The sequence below is a fragment of the Camellia sinensis genome, chromosome 13 (genome assembly GCF_055761805.1).
Source record: "Camellia sinensis isolate YWXY chromosome 13, ASM5576180v1, whole genome shotgun sequence".
Lineage (NCBI taxonomy): Eukaryota > Viridiplantae > Streptophyta > Magnoliopsida > Ericales > Theaceae > Camellia > Camellia sinensis.
Genome location: NC_138973.1, coordinates 141,343,141 through 141,367,008, shown reverse-complemented (window position 1 = coordinate 141,367,008; position 23,868 = coordinate 141,343,141). Strand labels below are relative to the sequence as shown.

Below are 23,868 nucleotides of genomic sequence, written 5' to 3'. Positions count from 1 at the left end.
TATATATATTTAAAAAAATACAGTGCACGATTGTAGAAATACAGTGCACATTAAAAACATACAACTCAAAACTCTTTTCAAAATTCATAACCAAACAAATTTTTTTCTTTTCAAAACTCAACTCAAAATTCATAACTGAAAATACAACTCTACACTCAAATCATGATTTTAAAAAACAAAATAAAAAAATATGTTTTAAAATTTTTCTTTAAATAAATTTTTGAAAAGAGTTTGGTTGTGAGTTTTGAAAAGAATTTTGAATTAAATTTTGATTTGTATGTTTGGTTACACATTGGAAAAGAATTTTGAATTTTTTTTCATTCGGTAGTGTTATATGTACCAATTAGTATACTAACTAGTATACCAACACTAATTATGATATTATTATTGACCCCCCACTCATTAATAACATTACAAATACTAAAAATATCTTAAATTATGTCACATCATCAATTGGTACATTAATTAATACGTATAATATTATTCTTATTTATTAGAATCACAATTCCAAAAATAAACCACATGCAACCGAAATCAATACAAAAAATGTCATTTTCTTGTATAATTTTTGTACTCTTTACTGTTGTTAAAAAAAAATCAGTGACTGTTAATAACTTTTCTCAAAGTCCACGATTAAGTAATTCTCCCTTATTTTATTGGGTTGTAGTCAGTATTGTTGCCAGTGAGTATGAACATGTGGGAAGCGCCTAATTGTCTATTAGGATCCTCTAGAGTGGGATTCTCTGAAGTGAGTGATCCAACGGTTCAAAATAAAACTAACTAAAACGGCGTCGTTTTGGTTAGTAATTTCAAAAAAAAAAAAAAAAACAACAACAACAACAACATATAGAAATCAACTTTCTGGGTTCGCTTTCACTAGTTCGTGGGAGAGTTGGAGAGAGAGAGAGGGACTGGAGCAAGAGAAGGGACAGAGCTTTGATTTTGAGTTGAGACTCTACTTCATTTTAGAAATCTTTTGATTCAAGTGGATAATGAGTGGTTATTGTTCTTCATCTATACAGTAGTGCTTCACAAATCAGCCCTTGATGATGATGATGAACATTCCTTGTTCAAGTCAGCCATGGAAGACCTTCTGTCACTGATTTCCTCCGCCGATCCCCATGTCCGTTGATCGGATCTGCTAATTTTGTTGCTCACTTTGATTTTGATGATGATGATGATACAGATCTGAATCAATCTTTGGTGCTCGCACTATGGGATCTGTAAATATACATATATGCATATAGAAACACATATCTAAATCAATCTTTTGATGATGATGATAAAGATCTGAATCAATTTTATTATCGAATCGATTTAATCTTCTTCGCAGGGTCTGTAAATATATATATATAGATATATATATGCATATAGAAATACATATCTAGATCAATCTTTTGATGATGATGATACAAATCTGAATCAATCTTATTATCGATGAATCGATTTAATCTTTTGAAGCCTCTTTCTTATTTTTTTCACGGGTTTTCTTCAGTCTTTTGATGATGATGATGATACATATCTGAATCAATTTTATTATTGAATCAATTTAATCTTATTTTTTATTTATTTAGATTTCACAAATCAAAATCCATGATAATGATACAGTTTGAAACCTCTTTCTCATTCCATTCACATTTTTTCTTCAATCTTTTGATGATGATGATACAGATCTGAAACAATCTTATTATTGAATTGATTTAATCTTCTTTTTTATTTATTTAGATCTCATAAATTAAAATCCATGATGATGATACAGTTTGAAACATATTTCTCATTTCGTTCATGTTTTTTCTTTTTTCTTTTTTCTTCATTATTCTTATTTTTTTATAATTTTCTCCCATCAAAACGACAAGAATTAATCTCAACCTTTCATTCTATCAGATCCATCTCACGTATCAGATCCATCTATCTCATTCACTCTAGGGATCACTCTGGAGGAACCTAACCCTAACGCAACGCCCCTAACCCTGACGCCCTAAATTGTTATTGTTTTGTATCCTCCCAACCCAACAACGGCTACATTCACCACCGCCCCCGCCCCCGTCCAACGGTACATTTCTCTCACAAAATTGCAACGGAGACAAAGTTCCTCTTACATCTTTCTATTCTCCTCTCTCCTCTCTCCTCATTACGATTTCCTATCGCTCTCTGAAAAGTTTTGGTTAGGGTTTCTCTCTCTTTCTCTCTCTCTAGAATGAGCGGTACTGTGAGAGCCCCTCCACCTCCTCCTTAAGCCGCCGGGCCAGTTTGGTTGAGAGGAAATCGCTTCTTCCTGCTGTGGCGGCATCCACCCCACCCAGATGTCGTCTGCGCTGATTCAGCGGCTGGGGATTGGGATTGGGAGGTCACGGCTTAGGTCGAGGGATTTCAAGAACATGTCCATTTTCGCCACAATTGACAAGGTTAGTAATTTTACATACATCATACGTGCTATATATTTACATATATACATATGAATTGTGCCAAATTTAGTTGTTTGAATTCTCAACTTATATCTGTAGAATTTGATTCTCTCTGTGTTATATATTCATTTTTGTGTTCAATTTGGCTTCTAAATTAGACTATTCCAAGGATGAGAATGTTGGAGATGGGTTAGTCAGAGGAATGTGAATTCTTAAGTTTTTGCCTTGGAAATTTAATACACGTCCCGAGAGTGCCCTAATTTTCCCTTCCTCCCTTTTCATGCCCAATGATTTTCCTATCTCCTCTAACTTTGCCGAGTCAGAGAATTGGGCATCATTTTTTTCGAACTCTTCGGTCGCACTGTCCTGCCCCTGTTCTTGCTCTGTTTTGTCTCTGATGCACTCTTCATCTGCACCTGAAAAAGTTCAACAGAAGAAGATATATATTCCAAGGATGCATAAAAAAAATCATCTACTTTGAATACTACCAAATTTTTTATTCTTCTGATAAAAATAATATTAACTTCCATCTAAAGAAGATTGATTCTGATGCCATTGTTATTGTTGTTTTGCAAGGTATTAGTATAACTTACTTTCATTAGGCAATTACATCAAATTTGAAACTTATTGCCTAAATAGATGCATGTATGTATGTGTGACAACATAATGTGATTGATCAAAATAATAATAAAAAATAAAAATAAATAAAAAAAACCCAAAAATTAATTAATTTGAAGTTCATTTTATTTTAATATTTGAAACGCGGGAAATGGGCTATACCGCAGGAAATGGTGCCTGAAATGGAGTCATCCTCCTTTGAGTCCAAGGAGGAAGAGACTTTCCCATGCTGTTTCTTCAGTGCACTTTTAACCTCCATGAGAATCTCCATTTGTTTTTTCAATTACATATATACATATTAATTGTGCCAAATTTAGTTGTTTGAATTCTCAACTTGTATGTGTAGAATTTGTGTGAAAGTATCCTTTTCAAGTAATTTGTATAGAAGCATGGTTTAATTTTTCAGGTAATTGGTTTTTATCGGTTTATCTTTGAAAACATGCCAATTTATTCTTTAAATTGGCATGGATAGAAGCATGGTTTTATCGCCTCTGCTTTAAATTTATTCTTTCTTGAGCTTCTTGTACTCTCCATCAATGCCCGATGCGCGAAACTGTATGAATGTGGTTAATAAATGTGAGGGGACAAAAGAGCAGTATTTTAGCTCTCCAATACTTGTAGCATTCTTATTTGTAAAAGACCCCATTAGAATGAAATGGAAACTTCAATTGAAGAGTGGTTTGTTTTATTGTTATATGGTTGGGATTTACTTAGAGAGAACAAATTTTGAAGAATTCAGGGAGACGAAGAATTGGGGAAGAAACATTAAATTGGCTTTTTGTTAAGCACCTTAAGCAGTTGCTGATATGACGTACTGGCACCTCTGGAATATCTTCTGATTTTTTGTCATTTGTAAAATGAGAGGAGTATTGATGGCCTATGGTGGTGTAGAGTTGATGCTGGTGGGAGGAATAGTTGATTTTCTCTGTGTAAATTTGAATGGTTTAGTTCAGCTTTGTATTTCTCTATATTTCTCTATATATCTATCAATATATCTCACGTTTTTCGTCCTTGTCTTTTCAGTAATGTTTGGTTCATTTCAATTTGACCTTGTAGTTTTCTTTGTTTATGAGATAGTATGAGCCACCTTTACATTTATTTTGGAGTTTGTTGTAATCTGATGTATAATCATTTGAAATTTTGTTTTGACAGTCTAGAGATGTTTGCTATATCTCTTCAAGAATAATGTTGAGATGTCTATCACAAAGTTGAGTTATTGAAATTCTTTTATTTTTTTAGGCATGATATGGAGGCTACGTATTTTGATGAAGGTGTTAGATCAGCAAAACGAAAGTAGTTGGAAGAGAAATTGCTGCAAGTAATGCCTCCTTATGGCTGTGTGTAAAATTTTGAATTTTTATACCATTTATTGTTCTAACGATGAGGGAAGTATCACAATCATGCATAGCTGGAAGATGGCTGGAATCTGTGTCCAATATGCATTTAGAGGATATAGAAAACTGAGGTTAATGAATGATCTGATTGAGATTTGTAATCTTGGTATCTGAGTTCACTGTTGGAATTGGCCTACCACTTTTTGACATTAACTTAAATAAAACATTTATATGTACAACATTTATCATCACTTGTTTGTGTAGAGACACCGTCTCATAACATGACACCCAGATTTTTGAACAGTGCATAAAGAAGAAAAACTGCACCTTAAGTGGTCTGATTAGATAGGGATTTTACAAAAAGAGGCTGTTGTTTGTCCTCGTGGCCCATGCTCGATGCCGTTCCTATACAACATTTCTTTTTGAAAATATTGTTTTTGGTAATTTAATTTAAGACTCCCTCTCCTATTAAGCTCATAGAGGGAGAGGACTTGATTACTTGAGCTTCTCATCTGTAGAGGCTCTTGATACTACCAGGTCACAAGGTCACTGGTAAATTCTGATTGTTTCCTTGTATAATATTTTGATACATGGAAGCTGTTATTTATCAATTTATATTCCCTTTCCTCATTGCTTGTCTCCTGATTTTTCAGCTTGTTCATCCGGCCTACCAATCCATGTTAGGACACATAAGGTCGGGAACTCTGGATAGATTCAAAGACGCATTTCATAAAGCTTTAAATAGAGGGGATGAGTTTTCTGTAGCTGCTTGTGATTGCACTGAATCTTTCACGTCTCTATTTGATGAAGGATGTGCAGGTATGGTTACTGATTTCACTATGTCATTTACAACTGTGAAATAAAAGGGTTTTGATTTACCAGTTTTAGATTTGTTTATTATCTGATTTGGTTTTTGTTTCAATAATTACTCATTTTATACCAATAATTCCACTCCTTTATTTATGTCAATTCTATTTTATTTTACAAATGCTATTGCTGCGATATGGGGGAAAAAAAGTGTTATAAAATAACATACTTCGCGGGAAGGGAATGTAATTTATGTTTAACACAATATTAGGGTTTAGGTTTCTGTGTACAAACTTTGTCAGCCTGAAAGGCTTCTTGTTCTTATTTGATTTTCATCAATATGGTTCATAATTACATAATTTTATGGCTCTTTAATCTCCACTATCCTTAATTACCATTATCAGTAATAGGGGTACTGCTATTTTAATTCAGATTGGTGATAAGATAATAGAAGTCCCTGGTTAATTTAAATATATAGGGGATTGCCAGTGAAGCATTTATATCATACTCATCCTCGGCACCAGTTTTTTAGCACAGTTTATGATGCATGTGTTAAAGTAGAAATATTTTTGTTTGTTTAGGCAGGTACAAAAAGATTATTTACCTTATGATTGCTTTTGAAAGTGAACTTATGCTTCAACATATTCTATGAAACTATAGTTTGCATTGCTTTCATTTTAACTGCAGGCAAGTTTCACTTACGAGAATTTTCAAAGCATTTTTCTTATTGATGGTTTGTGAGAAGTTTTGGGTGTGTTTGGTTTGTGTTTTGTGATAAATTTTCAAAAAAAATTTGGGGAGAGAGTTTAGAATTTTTTTTGGCTTGTTTGGTTGTGTATTTTGAAAATAGTTATAGAGTTTGGGATGATTTGATATTTTGTTGTAGTTGAGTAGATGTGTGTGAGAGAAAAAAGTGATTAAGGAGAGAGGAGAGAGAAAAAGTGATTGATTGATGTGTAGGAGAGTGACAAACAAAATTTTGAAATTTTTTCTCAAAAATTGTATCTTGAGATACAAACCAAACAAGCCCTTTACGATTTGTTGAATTCTCAACTTGTATCTGTAGAATTTGTGTGAAAAGTAATTTTTTCTTTCTTTGTGTTTGAAGGCAGTTTGCAAATATCTTTTATCTATGTCTTGGCTGTTTAATTATCAGTGTTAAGTATTTAAGAGCTTGTTTAGTACATGATGTACATCGAATTCTGTTCTTTTATTTTTTTAGCAAGAGAAAAAAAGCTCGAGATATATATTGCATGAGAAGAACAACATGCTTTGTCCTCTTTTTGATAACGAAGTCTATTTATTTCATCCATGAAAGCCATTGACTTCCATTCTTAAATGAATGATCAAGTTATGTTGGCTTTTATTAGTGGGAGTTTTCAGAGGCCAACTGTTAATGGTGGACTGCATGTGCCTTTGTTACTGATTTGTCTGATGTAACTTATGCTGTATTTCCATTTGCATATGAAGTTGGCAACTAAGATGTAGTGACTTGTGACTCCTCATCCTTGTGTTGTTTCGTAAATAATCCCACATTTGGCATTGCAAAAGTTGCTCAGAATAGCTAATCCCACGTGACCCCTTTACCACCTACATATGAGGGATAACTCTTTTGCATGTGAATGACTAAAATGCCTTTGCCTGGCTTACACATTCGGGGGTATTTATTTGCCTAATCCAAACCGAAATCAAACATAGCCAGTGTAAAGTGGTGACTGTGCTCCTTTTTTTGGCACCTTTCTAATACATTTACTTGTCAAAAAAAAAAAAGAGAAGAAGAAAGAGGAAGAAAGAAATGGGCTGGAGTCTGCAGTGATTTATTTTGGGTGATGCATCTAGGAGCACAACAGGAGAATCCTTAATGGAGGTGTAGTTTTTATTTTGGAGTCGAAACATTTGATATTGAGCCCTTTTTGGGATTACTATTAGGAATCTCTCTCTCTCTCTCTCTATCTCTCTCTCTCTCTTTTGATAAATACTATTCGGAATCTCTTTCTTTTGTTTCTTGATTGATTTGCCGGAAGAATTTAGCTTATGGGTTGATATATAGTTTGGCCTTTTTCCCTCTTATGTAATTTTTGCCCGGGATTTCTCCTTATGTCTCGTTCTGGATTTTATCTACAAGGAAGAGGAAAATTCTCCTTCATTATTCCCCCTTGAGATACAACATGAACAAAATAAAGTTGGTTGTCTTAAGGCTGGTCATGTTGAATTCTCAGACTATTTAATCTTGGATTAGAAAACTAAGGTTGTCATTGATTTAGTAGTACTGGAGGGCCAACACCAATCAGTATATTGGCTAACAAGAATTTGAATCAAATGGAAATTGATTGGATGGGATTTTGGTGTGCTGAGAAGTTGATGTACAAATGCCTAGGAGGACTAGCTCCAACCTTCAAAATCACAATTGAAGAAACAATACCTATTGGGAGCAAATATCAATCATTTTATTCCTCCTTTGTGTCTGCTTAGCAAAATCATAGAAGAAATAATAATACATATTGGGAGCAACTAGAATGGAAAGAACCCTCCTTGTGTGACTTGACTGACTGCTTAGCAAAATCATAGAAGAAAAAATACATATGAAAGCAAGTCAAATCCAAACAAAGTATAAAGAAAAATCTTAGCCACAACATATCCAATTTTTTATAGGATAACTTTTGACTTGAAGGATAGCTAAATTGAAAGAAAAAATCTTCCATTGTATGAAAATTGTGAGTTTTCAATCAACTTTGTTTCCATTTGTTAAAAAACTGAGATCTCAAGTGGAAGCAGACACCCAATCTCTAGGGATTTTCATGGCTCGAGCAGTGGCCAACGATTTTGCAAAGTCTAAGGTGGTTTTAACTTGGATTTTGGATGGGATTGGTCTTCAAGTCATGTCATTTATAAATACTCGTTCCATCCCCAACTGTTTGTCAATTGTCAGCATTCATGCCTTTTAGTAGGGTCAATAAATAATGTATTTTTTTCCCTACAAATTGAAAGAAAGAATAAATAAAAAAACATAGATTATTTTTTTGGGATGTTTGGAATAGTTAAAATGGACCAGCAATTTCGTACGGGAGGAGAATTAAACTAGTTGTAACCAAAATAAATTTGTCAAATAAGAGAAGCATCCATATTCGCTTGCACTATCAATTGATTAATATGCGTTTTACATCACTTTAATACATTTCAAGTTTGTTTTGGTGATTTCCTAGTCAATGGTGGATCGCGTTTAATTTGTGGTGAATTCATAGAGTATCATGGATGCTTGATACTCTACCAACCATTCAGGAACAAACATCACCGATTTCCAGTGGTATAAGAAACACGCTAACAAGTTTTAGGATTCAACACCTAAGGCACATGAACTGGGTTAGGGTTGGGGGTGGTTTCTATTTTTTTTTCCCCTTACATTGTGAATTGGTTGGCTACGGGATCCTGTGGTTTTTGTCCGTTTTGATTTTCAAGAGGAAGAAGGAAAAAAAAAAAAAAAGGGAATCCTTTTGTGTGTCTAATTGATTATTATATTGATTGCAGAATTGATTGGCATAAAGCAAATTTGTACTGGTTTAATTGAATAAAATGAACAATTCATAATCTCTGTCATGTTATGTTATCAATCCTAAGCAAATTCTTTTCCATTTTGAGGGTTAAATCTCCTCTAGACCTTATTCAAGTGCCAAACAACATTTTAAGTGTGAAGCATTAGCACTTTATCTGAATCACTAGATCTTTAGCATTGTCAAATTAATTTTTTATTTGAAATGTTACTGCAATAGTCGTTTGACCAAAAGATGTGAAATAAAACCCTGTTTATAGATAAGAGCTTATTAGGGTTATATTTTAAGCCTGGCTAAAAAGATTTATACAAGTCAACTAAAATTTGGGATATACGTAGATCATGGGATATACGTAGATTTTGTTCCCTAGGAATGGCACTGTATAGTTACCAAAAAGCATGACATTTTGCATTTCAACTGCAGGAAACTTTCACCAGAGTAAATGTTCCCAAAGAGTGGCTGCGATGATTTTTTCCACGGCGAAGCATGGCTGGTATTAAGGGCGATACATGTTAGATTAGCACAATGTAAGAATGGAGTTAATAATAAAGACTTCCTTTAGGAAAAACTAAACCTAGGTGTTGGTCAGCATGCAAACGGAAGGCTGTATATCACAAGACTTTAATCCTAAAGTATCAAAATTGATAAGACCTAAAGCACATTCCTACTACATCAAGTGCTTTGGGAAGGGTGAGATTAGAAATCAGAAAGAAAATTCATTTTACTTTTTTGGTTAGGTAAAATTCATTTTACTTATAGTTAAAAGAGATTGAAATTTTGAAAGTACAGGTTTTCTTTTGATTTGTATCATTATCGTTGTCATGATGATTGCACCAGCATGTGACTGTCATTACATTAGATAGCAGGATTGGCTGTGGTACGCCATCACTGCCGCCACTCCATCACCATCATGATTTCATCAACTATTGGAATAGTTTCTATTTACACCTTGAGATTCATTAAATTATTGTGAACTATAGCAGTTCAATGTCAACTTAATGTTTAACTGTGAATTGCCTCTATTTATTTCTTCATTTTATTGATTACTATTATTAGTTTTTTTTTTTGATTTTTTCTTTTCATGTAGACATGGCGTAAAACAGTTGACAGGGCTTCAAAGGTCTTCTTGGAGATGCATTACAATTGGCACAAGCGCTTGACAAATGATATTGCTTAGACCATGCTATTTCACACTAGAAATTTTTATCAGACCTGGGGTGTTGTTGGGAAGGAAGGTTTGGCCCTTGTGCACTACTAGCGTCTAACTTATATTTACTTATTCTTGTATATGTATTTTATCACCACAGCAAAATAATTGTTATATTTTGTGTCATACAAATTAACTTTTTTGCCCTCAAAGTTGTCTTTTATGGAGTTGTGTGATTTAAATTGGTAATCCAATTTTCCCATTATGATTTATAAAATCCAGTAAACATTTTGCTGTGGAAATTTTTATTTGACCTGGCGTGTGGTGGAAGGAAAGCTTGCTCCTTGTGCGCTTCTAGCATCCAACTTATATTTACTATTCTTGTATAGGTATTTGTATCACCACAACGAAATAATTGTTGTATTTTGTGTCATATAAATTAAGTTCTGCCCTCAAAGTTGTCTTTTATGGAGCTGTGTGTGACTTTAATTTGATTATCCACTTTTCCCATTCTGAATTATAAAATCCAGTAAACATTTTGTTGTTGGTAAGCAATATTGATCTTGTGACAACCCTGTTAATTATTGGTTTTGAATGTTATTTAAGTACTTTGTGTGAATTTGAATGCTTATTATGTGTTTAATATGATTTTTAGGTTCATATCTGTTAACCATAGGAATATCTGTTGTGATTTCGGTTATAATATGAAATTGAAGGCCTTAATGACGTCAGAAGTTTGATTAAAATTTGATTCAGATTAAATCAATGAAATTAAGCCTTGATTAATTAGTCTTAAGCTCTATTTAACTAATTTGATCCCTAATTAAGGCCCTAAACTAATCTATGAGAAATGTTAATTAATCTCATTTCGACACAAAATCTGCTGACAATTAAGTTTAGAGAGAGAGGAAACTCAATTTTAGAGAGAAGAGCTTGGAAGCTTGGAATTTTGCTTGAGACTTGAAGAATTGAGGAAGACAACTTAAGAAATTGCTAGAATTAGTGTTCTTGAAGACTTTAGGTATGTGTTTAATTTCGAATTCATGAACTGAAGTCGAAAAATGTACTTTTTTCACACTTAAGCTTTAAAATAGTCCATCGGGGGCCAAAATCGTGTAACGGTCATGAGAAGTTCCGGGGAACACCTCAAACACTTCAGGGGGACCAATGTAAGTTGTGAAAACTTACGGAACTAGCTCGGGACTTTCGGTTTGAAAACTATGTCAAAAAATGCACTTTTCAATCACTTAAACTTGAAACGAGTCCCGTGCTAGCTCCGTAAGTCTCCGCAACTTGCCTTGGACCCTCCCGAGGTGTTTGGGACATTTCCCGGTCCTTCTCGTGACTGTTACACGGTTTTGGCCCCCCCGGTGTCCTATTTCCAAGCTTAAGTGCGGAAAAAGTGTCTCTTTCCAACTTAGTTTTCAAACCGGAAGTCCCGCGCTAGTTCCGTAAGTTTTCACAACTCGCGTTGGTCACTCCCGAGGTGTTTGAGGTGTTCCCGGCCCTTCTTGCGACTGTTACATGATTTTGGCCCCCCGATGGCTTACTTCCAACCTTAAGTGTTAGAAAAAGTGTATTTTCCGGCCTAGTTTTGAAATTGGGAGTCCCGTGCCTGTTCGTTAAGTTTTCACAGCTCAATTTGGTCCCTCCTGAGATGTTCGAGGTGTTCTCCGGGCCTTCTTGTGATTGTTACACGATTTCGGCCCGCCGAGGCCTATTCTCAGGCTTAAGTGTGAAAAAAGTACCTTTTCCGACCTAGTTTTCAAACCGGAAGTCCCGCGCTAGTTCCGTAAGGTCCCACAACTTGCATTGGTGTCTCCCGAGGTGTTGGAATTGTTCCACGGGCCTTCTCGGGACTGTTACAAGATTTTGGGGGCCCCCGATGGCCTTTTTTCAAACTTAAGTGTTTAGGAAGTGAATCTTTTGACTTAGTTTTCAAACCGGGAGTCCTATGCGAGTTCCGTAAGTTTCCACAGCACACGTTGGTCATTTCCTAGGTGTTTGAGGTGTTCTCCGGACCTTCTCTTGACTGTAACACGATTTTGGCCCCCCGATGGACTATTTTCAAGCTAAGGTGCGAGAAAAGTGCCGTTTCAGACTTAGTTTTCAAACTGGGAGTCCCGTGCTGGTTCCGTAAGTTTTCACAACTTACATTGGTCCCTCCCGGGGTTTTTGACGTGTTTCCCGGGCCTTCTCGTGACTGTTACACGTTTTTTGCACCAAACGGCTTATTTTCGAGCTTAAGTTTGAAAAAAGTGCATTTTTTGATTTAGTTCTTAGACCGAGAGTCCCGTGCTAGTTCCGTAAGTTTCCGCAACTTACCTTGGACCCTCCCGAGGTGTTTGGGGCATTTCCCGGTCCTTCTCGTGACTGTTACACGGTTTTACCCCCACCCGGTGTCCTATTTCCAAGCTTAAGTGTGGAAAAAGTGTCTCTTTCCAACTTAGTTTTCAAATCGGGAGTCCCGTGCTAGTTCTGTAAGTTTTCACAGCTCGCGTTGGTCACACCCGAGGTGTTTGAGGTGTTCCCGCCCCTCCTTGCGACTGTTACATGTTTTTAGCCCCCCGATGGCCTACTTCCAAGTTTAAGTGTTAGAAAGTGTATTTTCTGACCTAGTTTTCAAATCGAGAGTCCCGCGCCTGGTCTTTAAGTTTTCACAACTCAAATTGGTCCCTCCTGAGATGTTCGAGGTGTTTCCCGCGCCTTCTCGTGATTGTTACACGATTTCGGCCGCCGAGGCCTATTCTCAAGCTTAAGTGTGAAAAAAGTACCTTTTCCGACCCAATTTTTAAACCGGAAGTCCCGCGCTAGTTCCGTAAGTTTCCACAACTTGCATTGGTGTCTCCCGAGGTGTTGAAGGTGTTCCACGGGCCTTCTCGGGACTGTTACAGGATTTTGGGGGGCCCCCGATGGCCGGTTTTCAAACTTAAGTGTTTAGGAAGTGCATCTCTTGACTTAGTTTTCAGACCGAGAGTCCCATGCGAGTTCCGTAAGATTTCACAACTCATGTTGGTCATTTCCTAGGTGGTTGAGGTGTTCACCGGACCATCTCTTGACTGTCATATGATTTTTGCCTCCCGATGGACTATTTTCAAGTTTAGGTACGAGAAAAGTGCCGTTTCGGACCTAGTTTTCAAACCGGGAGTCCCGTGCTAGTTCCGTAAGTTTTCACAACTTACATTGGCCCCTCCCGGGGTGTTTGACGTGTTCCCCGGACCTTCTCGTGACTTTTACACAATTTTGGCACCCGACGGCTTATTTTCGAACTTAAGTTTGAAAAAAGTGCATTTTTTGATTTAGTTCTCAGACTGAGAGTCCCGTGCTAGTTCCGTAAGTCTCCGCAACTTACCTCGGAACCTCCCCGAGGTGTTTAGGGCATTTCCCGGTCCTTCTCGTGACTGTTACACGGTTTTAGCCGCCTCGGTGTCCTATTTCCAAGCTTAAGTTTGGAAAAAGTGTCTCTTTCCAACTTAGTTTTCAAACCGGGAGTCCCGTGCTAGTTCCTTAAGTTTTCACAGCTTGCGTTGGTCACACCCGAGGTGTTTGAGGTGTTCCCGGCCCTCCTTGCGACTGTTACATGATTTTGGCTCCCCGATGGCTTACTTCAAAGCTTAAGCGTTAGAAAAGTGTATTTTCTGACCTAGTTTTCAAATCGAGAGTCCCGCGCCTGTTCTTTAAGTTTTCACAACTCAAATTGGTCCCTCCTGAGATGTTCGAGGTGTTTCCCGGGCCTTCTCGTGACTGTTACACGATTTGGGCCCGCCGAGCCCTATTCTCAAGCTTAAGTGTGAAAAAAGTACCTTTTCCGACCTAGTTTTCAAACGGGGAGTCCCACGCTAGTTCCGTAAGTTTCCACAACTTGCATTGGTGTCTCCTGAGGTGTTGGAGGTGTTCCACGGGCCTTCTCGGGACTGCTACAGGTTTTTGGCGGCCCCCGATGGCTAGTTTTCAAACTTAAGTGTTTAGGAAGTGCATCTCTTGACTTAGTTTTCAGACCGGGAGTCCCATGCGAGTTCCGTAAGTTTCCACAGGTTTTGTTGGTCATTCCCTAGGTGTTCGAGGTGTTCCCCGGACCTTCTCTTGACTGTCACACGATTTTTGCCTCTCGATGGACTATTTTCAAGCTTATGTACGAGAAAAGTGCCGTTTCGGACTTAGTTTTCAAACCGGGAGTCCCGTGCTAGTTCCGTAAGTTTTCACAACTTACATTGGTCCCTCCCGGGGTGTTTGACGTGTTCCGCGGGCCTTCTCGTGACTGTTACACGATTTTGGCCCACGACGGCCTATTTTCGAGCATAAGTTTGAAAAAAGTGCATTTTTTGATTTAGTTCTCAGACCGAGAGTCCCGTGCTAGTCCCGTAAGTCTCCGCAACTCATCTCGGACCCTCCCGAGATGTTTGGGGCATTTCCCGGTCCTTCTCGTGACTGTTACACGGTTTTAGCCACCCCGGTGTCCTATTTCCAAGCTTAAGTTTGGAAAAAGTGTCTCTTTCCAACTTAGTTTTCAAACCGGGAGTCCCGTGCTAGTTCCTTAAGTTTTCACAGCTTGCGTTGGTCACACCCGAGGTGTTTGAGGTGTTTCCGGCCCTCCTTGCGACTGTTACATGATTTTGGCCCCCCGATGGCTTACTTCCAACCTTAAGCGTTAGAAAAGTGTATTTTCTGACCTAGTTTTCAAATCGAGAGTCCCGCACCTGGTCTTTAAGTTTTCACAACTCAAATTGGTCCCTCCTGAGATGTTCGAGGTGTTTCCCGAGCCTTCTCGTGATTGTTACACGATTTCGGCCCGCCGAGCCCTATTCTCAAGCTTAAGTGTGAAAGAAGTACCTTTTCCGACCTAGTTTTCAAACCAGAAGTCCCGCGCTAGTTCCGTAAGTTTCCATAACTTGCATTGGTGTCTCCCGAGGGGTTGGAGGTGTTCCACGGGCCTTCCCGGGACTGTTACAGGATTTTGGGGGCCCCCGATGGCCTGTTTTCAAACTTAAGTATTTAGGAAGTGCATCTCTTGACTTAGTTTTCAGATCGGGAGGCCCATGCGAGTTCCGTAAGTTTCCATAGCTCACGTTGGTCATTCCCTAGGTGTTCGTGGTGTTCGCCGGACATTCTCTTGACTGTCGCACGATTTTTCCCCCCCGACGGACTATTTTCAAGCTTAGGTGCGAGAAAAGCTCCGTTTCGGACTTAGTTTTCAAACCGGGAGACCCGTGCTAGTTCCGTAAGTTTTCACAACTTACATTGGTCTCTCCCGAGGTGTTTGACGTGTTCCCCGGGTCTTCTCGTTACTGTTACACGATTTTGGCCCCCGACGGCTTATTTTCGAGCTTAAGTTTGAAAAAAGTGCATTTTTTGATTTAGTTCTCGGACCGAGAGTCCCGTGCTAGTTCCGTAAGTCTGCGCAACTTACCTCGGACCCTCCCCGAGGTGTTTGGGGCATTTCCCGGTCCTTCTCGTGACTGTTACACGGTTTTAGCCGCCCCGGTGTCCTATTTCCAAGCTTAAGTTTGGAAAAAGTGTCTCTTTCCAACTTAGTTTTCAAACCGGGAGTCCCGTGCTAGTTCCTTAAGTTTTCACAGCTTGCGTTGGTCACCCCCGAGGTGTTTGAGGTGTTCCCGGCCCTCCTTGCGACTGTTACATGATTTTGGCCCCCCGATGGCTTACTTCCAAGCTTAGGCGTTAGAAAAGTGTATTTTCTGACCTAGTTTTCAAATCGAGAGTCCCGCGCCTGTTCTTTAAGTTTTCACAACTCAAATTGGTCCCTCCTGAGATGTTCGAGGTGTTTCCCGGGCCTTCTCGTGACTGTTACACGATTTGGGCCCGCCGAGCCCTATTCTCAAGCTTAAGTGTGAAAAAAGTACCTTTTCCGACCTAGTTTTCAAACGGGGAGTCCCGCGCTAGTTCCATAAGTTTCCACAACTTGCATTGGTGTCTCCCGAGGTGTTGGAGGTGTTCCACGGGCCTTCTCGGGACTGTTACAGGTTTTTGGGGGGCCCCCGATGGCTAGTTTTCAAACTTAAGTGTTTAGGAAGTGCATCTCTTGACTTAGTTTTCAGACCGGGAGTCCCATGCGAGTTCCGTAAGTTTCCACAGGTTTTGTTGGTCATTCCCTAGGTGTTCGAGGTGTTCCCCGGACCTTCTCTTGACTGTCACACGATTTTTGCCTCTCGATGGACTATTTTCAAGCTTATGTACGAGAAAAGTGCCGTTTCGGACTTAGTTTTCAAACCGGGAGTCCCGTGCTAGTTCCGTAAGTTTTCACAACTTACATTGGTCCCTCCCGGGGTGTTTGACGTGTTCCGCGGGCCTTCTCGTGACTGTTACACGATTTTGGCCCCCGACGGCCTATTTTCGAGCTTAAGTTTGAAAAAAGTGCATTTTTTGATTTAGTTCTCAGACCGAGAGTCCCGTGCTAGTCCCGTAAGTCTCCGCAACTCATCTCGGACCCTCCCGAGATGTTTGGGGCATTTCCCGGTCCTTCTCGTGACTGTTACACGGTTTTAGCCACCCCGGTGTCCTATTTCCAAGCTTAAGTTTGGAAAAAGTGTCTCTTTCCAACTTAGTTTTCAAACCGGGAGTCCCGTGCTAGTTCCTTAAGTTTTCACAGCTTGCGTTGGTCACACCCGAGGTGTTTGAGGTGTTCCCGGCCCTCCTTGCGACTGTTACATGATTTTGGCCCCCCGATGGCTTACTTCCAAGCTTAAGCGTTAGAAAAGTGTATTTTCTGACCTAGTTTTCAAATCGAGAGTCCCGCACCTGGTCTTCAAGTTTTCACAACTCAAATTGGTCCCTCCTGAGATGTTCGAGGTGTTTCCCGGGCCTTCTCGTGATTGTTACACGATTTCGGCCCGCCGAGCCCTATTCTCAAGCTTAAGTGTGAAAGAAGTACCTTTTCCGACCTAGTTTTCAAACCAGAAGTCCCGCGCTAGTTCCGTAAGTTTCCATAACTTGCATTGGTGTCTCCCGAGGGGTTGGAGGTGTTCCACGGGCCTTCCCGGGACTGTTACAGGATTTTGGGGGCCCCCGATGGCCTGTTTTCAAACTTAAGTATTTAGGAAGTGCATCTCTTGACTTAGTTTTCAGATCGGGAGGCCCATGCGAGTTCCGTAAGTTTCCACAGCTCACGTTGGTCATTCCCTAGGTGTTCGTGGTGTTCGCCGGACATTCTCTTGACTGTCGCACGATTTTTGCCCCCCGACGGACAATTTTCAAGCTTAGGTGCGAGAAAAGCTCCGTTTCGGACTTAGTTTTCAAACCGGGAGACCCGTGCTAGTTCCGTAAATTTTCACAACTTACATTGGTCTCTCCCGAGGTGTTTGACGTGTTCCCCGGGTCTTCTCGTTACTGTTACACGATTTTGGCCCCCGACGGCTTATTTTCGAGCTTAAGTTTGAAAAAAGTGCATTTTTTGATTTAGTTCTCAGACCGAGAGTCCCGTGCTAGTTCCGTAAGTCTGCGCAACTTACCTCGGACCCTCCCCGAGGTGTTTGGGGCATTTCCCGGTCCTTCTCGTGACTGTTACACGGTTTTAGCCGCCCCGGTGTCCTATTTCCAAGCTTAAGTTTGGAAAAAGTGTCTCTTTCCAACTTAGTTTTCAAACCGGGAGTCCCGTGCTAGTTCCTTAAGTTTTCACAGCTTGCGTTGGTCACACCCGAGGTGTTTGAGGTGTTACCGGCCCTCCTTGCGACTGTTACATGATTTTGGCCCCCCGATGGCTTACTTCCAAGCTTAGGCGTTAGAAAAGTGTATTTTCTGACCTAGTTTTCAAATCGAGAGTCCCGCGCCTGTTCTTTAAGTTTTCACAACTCAAATTGGTCCCTCCTGAGATGTTCGAGGTGTTTCCCGGGCCTTCTCGTGACTGTTACACGATTTGGGCCCGCCGAGCCCTATTCTCAAGCTTAAGTGTGAAAAAAGTACCTTTTCCGACCTAGTTTTCAAACGGGGAGTCCCGCGCTAGTTCCGTAAGTTTCCACAACTTGCATTGGTGTCTCCCGAGGTGTTGGAGGTGTTCCACGGGCCTTCTCGGGACTGTTACAGGTTTTTGGGGGGCCCCCGATGGCTAGTTTTCAAACTTAAGTGTTTAGGAAGTGCATCTCTTGACTTAGTTTTCAGACCGGGAGTCCCATGCGAGTTCCGTAAGTTTCCACAGGTTTTGTTGGTCATTCCCTAGGTGTTCGAGGTGTTCCCCGGACCTTCTCTTGACTGTCACACGATTTTTGCCTCTCGATGGACTATTTTCAAGCTTATGTACGAGAAAAGTGCCGTTTCGGACTTAGTTTTCAAACCGGGAGTCCCGTGCTAGTTCCGTAAGTTTTCACAACTTACATTGGTCCCTCCCGGGGTGTTTGACGTGTTCCGCGGGCCTTCTCGTGACTGTTACACGATTTTGGCCCCCGACGGCTTATTTTCGAGCTTAAGTTTGAAAAAAGTGCATTTTTTGATTTAGTTCTCAGACCGAGAGTCCCGTGCTAGTCCCGTAAGTCTCCGCAACTCATCTCGGACCCCCCCGAGATGTTTGGGGCATTTCCCGGTCCTTCTCGTGACTGTTACACGGTTTTAGCCACCCCGGTGTCCTATTTCCAAGCTTAAGTTTGGAAAAAGTGTCTCTTTCCAACTTAGTTTTCAAACCGGGAGTCCCGTGCTAGTTCCTTAAGTTTTCACAGCTTGCGTTGGTCACACCCGAGGTGTTTGAGGTGTTCCCGGCCCTCCTTGCGACTGTTACATGATTTTGGCCCCCCGATGGCTTACTTCCAAGCTTAAGCGTTAGAAAAGTGTATTTTCTGACCTAGTTTTCAAATCGAGAGTCCCGCACCTGGTCTTTAAGTTTTCACAACTCAAATTGGTCCCTCCTGAGATGTTCGAGGTGTTTCCCGGGCCTTCTCGTGATTGTTACACGATTTCGGCCCGCCGAGCCCTATTCTCAAGCTTAAGTGTGAAAAAAGTACCTTCTCCGACCTAGTTTTCAAACCAGAAGTCCCGCGCTAGTTCCGTAAGTTTCCATAACTTGCATTGGTGTCTCCCGAGGGGTTGGAGGTGTTCCACGGGCCTTCCCGGGACTGTTACAGGATTTTGGGGGCCCCCGATGGCCTGTTTTCAAACTTAAGTATTTAGGAAGTGCATCTCTTGACTTAGTTTTCAGATCGGGAGGCCCATGCGAGTTCCGTAAGTTTCCACAGCTCACGTTGGTCATTCCCTAGGTGTTCGTGGTGTTCGCCGGACATTCTCTTGACTGTCGCACGATTTTTGCCCCCCGACGGACTATTTTCAAGCTTAGGTGCGAGAAAAGCTCCGTTTCGGACTTAGTTTTCAAACCGGGAGACCCGTGCTAGTTCCGTAAGTTTTCACAACTTACATTGGTCTCTCCCGAGGTGTTTGACGTGTTCCCCGGGTCTTCTCGTTACTGTTACACGATTTTGGCCCCCGACGGCTTATTTTCGAGCTTAAGTTTGAAAAAAGTGCATTTTTTGATTTAGTTCTCAGACCGAGAGTCCCGTGCTAGTTCCGTAAGTCTGCGCAACTTACCTCGGACCCTCCCCGAGGTGTTTGGGGCATTTCCCGGTCCTTCTCGTGACTGTTACACGGTTTTAGCCGCCCCGGTGTCCTATGTCCAAGCTTAAGTTTGGAAAAAGTGTCTCTTTCCAACTTAGTTTTCAAACCGGGAGTCATGTGCTAGTTCCTTAAGTTTTCACAGCTTGCGTTGGTCACACCCGAGGTGTTTGAGGTGTTCCCGGCCCTCCTTGCGACTGTTACATGATTTTGGCCCCCCGATGGCTTACTTCCAAGCTTAAGCGTTAGAAAAGTGTATTTTCTGACCTAGTTTTCAAATCGAGAGTCCCGCGCCTGTTCTTTAAGTTTTCACAACTCAAATTGGTCCCTCCTGAGATGTTCGAGGTGTTTCCCGGGCCTTCTCGTGACTGTTACACGATTTGGGCCCGCCGAGCCCTATTCTCAAGCTTAAGTGTGAAAAAAGTACCTTTTCCGACCTAGTTTTCAAACGGGGAGTCCCGCGCTAGTTCCGTAAGTTTCCACAACTTGCATTTGTGTCTCCCGAGGTGTTGGAGGTGTTCCACGGGCCTTCTCGGGACTGTTACAGGTTTTTGGGGGGCCCCCGATGGCTAGTTTTCAAACTTAAGTGTTTAGGAAGTGCATCTCTTGACTTAGTTTTCAGACCGGGAGTCCCATGCGAGTTCCGTAAGTTTCCACAGGTTTTGTTGGTCATTCCCTAGGTGTTCGAGGTGTTCCCCGGACCTTCTCTTGACTGTCACACGATTTTTGCCTCTCGATGGACTATTTTCAAGCTTATGTACGAGAAAAGTGCCGTTTCGGACTTAGTTTTCAAACCGGGAGTCCCGTGCTAGTTCCGTAAGTTTTCACAACTTACATTGGTCCCTCCCGGGGTGTTTGACGTGTTCCGCGGGCCTTCTCGTGACTGTTACACGATTTTGGCCCCCGACGGCCTATTTTCGAGCTTAAGTTTGAAAAAAGTGCATTTTTTGATTTAGTTCTCAGACCGAGAGTCCCGTGCTAGTCCCGTAAGTCTCCGCAACTCATCTCGGACCCTCTCGAGATGTTTGGGGCATTTCCCGGTCCTTCTCGTGACTGTTACACGGTTTTAGCCACCCCGGTGTCCTATTTCCAAGCTTAAGTTTGGAAAAAGTGTCTCTTTCCAACTTAGTTTTCAAACCGGGAGTCCCGTGCTAGTTCCTTAAGTTTTCACAGCTTGCGTTGGTCACACCCGAGGTGTTTGAGGTGTTCCCGGCCCTCCTTGCGACTGTTACATGATTTTGGCCCCCCGATGGCTTACTTCCAAGCTTAAGCGTTAGAAAAGTGTATTTTCTGACCTAGTTTTCAAATCGAGAGTCCCGCACCTGGTCTTTAAGTTTTCACAACTCAAATTGGTCCCTCCTGAGATGTTCGAGGTGTTTCCCGGGCCTTCTCGTGATTGTTACACGATTTCGGCCCGCCGAGCCCTATTCTCAAGCTTAAGTGTGAAAGAAGTACCTTTTCCGACCTAGTTTTCAAACCAGAAGTCCCGCGCTAGTTCCGTAAGTTTCCATAACTTGCATTGGTGTCTCCCGAGGGGGTTTGGAGGTGTTCCACGGGCCTTCCCGGGACTGTTATAGGATTTTGGGGGCCCCCGATGGCCTGTTTTCAAACTTAAGTATTTAGGAAGTGCATCTATTGACTTAGTTTTCAGATCGGGAGGCCCATGCGAGTTCCGTAAGTTTCCACAGCTCACGTTGGTCATTCCCTAGGTGTTCGTGGTGTTCGCCGGACATTCTCTTGACTGTCGCACGATTTTTGCCCCCCGACGGACTATTTTCAAGCTTAGGTGCGAGAAAAGCTCCGTTTCGGACTTAGTTTTCAAACCGAGAGACCCGTGCTAGTTCCGTAAGTTTTCACAACTTACATTGGTCTCTCCCGAGGTGTTTGGCGTGTTCCCCGGGTCTTCTCGTTACTGTTACACGATTTTGGCCCTCGACGGCTTATTTTCGAGCTTAAGTTTGAAAAAAGTGCATTTTTTGATTTAGTTCTCGGACCGAGAGTCCCGTGCTAGTTCCGTAAGTCTGCGCAACTTACCTCGGACCCTCCCCGAGGTGTTTGGGGCATTTCCCGGTCCTTCTCGTGACTGTTACACGGTTTTAGCCGCCCCGGTGTCCTATTTCCAAGCTTAAGTTTGGAAAAAGTGTCTCTTTCCAACTTAGTTTTCAAACCGGGAGTCCCGTGCTAGTTCCTTAAGTTTTCACAGCTTGCGTTGGTCACCCCCGAGGTGTTTGAGGTGTTCCCGGCCCTCCTTGCGACTGTTACATGATTTTGGCCCCCCGATGGCTTACTTCCAAGCTTAGGCGTTAGAAAAGTGTATTTTCTGACCTAGTTTTCAAATCGAGAGTCCCGCGCCTGTTCTTTAAGTTTTCACAACTCAAATTGGTCCCTCCTGAGATGTTCGAGGTGTTTCCCGGGCCTTCTCGTGACTGTTACACGATTTGGGCCCGCCGAGCCCTATTCTCAAGCTTAAGTGTGAAAGAAGTACCTTTTCCGACCTAGTTTTCAAACCAGAAGTCTCGCGCTAGTTCCGTAAGTTTCCATAACTTGCATTGGTGTCTCCCGAAGGGGTTTGGAGGTGTTCCACGGGCCTTCCCGGGACTGTTACAGGATTTTGGGGGCCCCCGATGGCCTGTTTTCAAACTTAAGTATTTAGGAAGTGCATCTCTTGACTTAGTTTTCAGATCGGGAGGCCCATGCGAGTTCCGTAAGTTTCCACAGCTCACGTTGGTCATTCCCTAGGTGTTCGTGGTGTTCGCCGGACATTCTCTTGACTGTCGCACGATTTTTGCCCCCCGACGGACTATTTTCAAGCTTAGGTGCGAGAAAAGCTCCGTTTCGGACTTCGTTTTCAAACCGGGAGACCCGTGCTAGTTCCGTAAGTTTTCACAACTTACATTGGTCTCTCCCGAGGTGTTTGACGTGTTCCCCGGGTCTTCTCGTTACTGTTACACGATTTTGGCCCCCGACGGCTTATTTTCGAGCCTAAGTTTGAAAAAAGTGCATTTTTTGATTTAGTTCTCGGACCGAGAGTCCCGTGCTAGTTCCGTAAGTCTGCGCAACTTACCTCGGACCCTCCCCGAGGTGTTTGGGGCATTTCCCGGTCCTTCTCGTGACTGTTACACGGTTTTAGCCGCCCCGGTGTCCTATTTCCAAGCTTAAGTTTGGAAAAAGTGTCTCTTTCCAACTTAGTTTTCAAACCGGGAGTCCCGTGCTAGTTCCTTAAGTTTTCACAGCTTGCGTTGGTCACCCCCGAGGTGTTTGAGGTGTTCCCGGCCCTCCTTGCGACTGTTACATGATTTTGGCCCCCCGATGGCTTACTTCCAAGCTTAGGCGTTAGAAAAGTGTATTTTCTGACCTAGTTTTCAAATCGAGAGTCCCGCGCCTGTTCTTTAAGTTTTCACAACTCAAATTGGTCCCTCCTGAGATGTTCGAGGTGTTTCCCGGGCCTTCTCGTGACTGTTACACGATTTGGGCCCGCCGAGCCCTATTCTCAAGCTTAAGTGTGAAAAAAGTACCTTTTCCGACCTAGTTTTCAAACGGGGAGTCCCGCGCTAGTTCCGTAAGTTTCCACAACTTGCATTGGTGTCTCCCGAGGTGTTGGAGGTGTTCCACGGGCCTTCTCGGGACTGTTACAGGTTTTTTGGGGGCCCCCGATGGCTAGTTTTCAAACTTAAGTGTTTAGGAAGTGCATCTCTTGACTTAGTTTTCAGACCGGGAGTCCCATGCGAGTTCCGTAAGTTTCCACAGGTTTTGTTGGTCATTCCCTAGGTGTTCGAGGTGTTCCCCGGACCTTCTCTTGACTGTCACACGATTTTTGCCTCTCGATGGACTATTTTCAAGCTTATGTACGAGAAAAGTGCCGTTTGGGACTTAGTTTTCAAACCGGAAGTCCCGTGCTAGTTCCGTAAGTTTTCACAACTTACATTGGTCCCTCCCGGGGTGTTTGACGTGTTCCGCGGGCCTTCTCGTGACTGTTACACGATTTTGGCCCCCGACGGCCTATTTTCGAGCTTAAGTTTGAAAAAAGTGCATTTTTTGATTTAGTTCTCAGACCGAGAGTCCAGTGCTAGTCCCGTAAGTCTCCGCAACTCATCTCGGACCCTCCCGAGATGTTTGGGGCATTTCCCGGTCCTTCTCGTGACTGTTACACGGTTTTAGCCACCCCGGTGTCCTATTTCCAAGCTTAAGTTTGGAAAAAGTGTCTCTTTCCAACTTAGTTTTCAAACCGGGAGTCCCGTGCTAGTTCCTTAAGTTTTCACAGCTTGCGTTGGTCACACCCGAGGTGTTTGAGGTGTTCCCGGCCCTCCTTGCGACTGTTACATGATTTTGGCCCCCCGATGGCTTACTTCCAAGCTTAAGCGTTAGAAAAGTGTATTTTCTGACCTAGTTTTCAAATCGAGAGTCCCGCACCTGGTCTTTAAGTTTTCACAACTCAAATTGGTCCCTCCTGAGATGTTCGAGGTGTT

General features: G+C 41.9%; 1 protein-coding gene across 11 annotated transcripts in view; it reads left to right on the top strand.

The window, feature by feature from the left end:
• Positions 1–1,895: 1,895 nt before the first annotated feature.
• Positions 1,896–23,868, top strand: part of LOC114296076 (MOB kinase activator-like 1A) — a 64,154-nt gene continuing 42,181 nt past the window's right edge. For 2 of the 11 annotated variants that reach the window (XM_082903678.1, XM_082903672.1), the window contains exons 1-5: positions 1,937–2,405; positions 4,263–4,341; positions 5,011–5,176; positions 9,136–9,239; positions 9,800–9,947. The gene's annotated coding sequence lies outside the window, so the exon portion shown is untranslated. Of the gene's footprint in view, positions 2,406–4,262; positions 4,342–5,010; positions 5,177–9,135; positions 9,240–9,799; positions 9,948–10,141; positions 10,249–23,868 lie in introns of all 11 variants that reach the window. The other 9 variants (XM_082903682.1, XM_082903675.1, XM_082903677.1 and 6 more) reach the window with 6 other exon arrangements.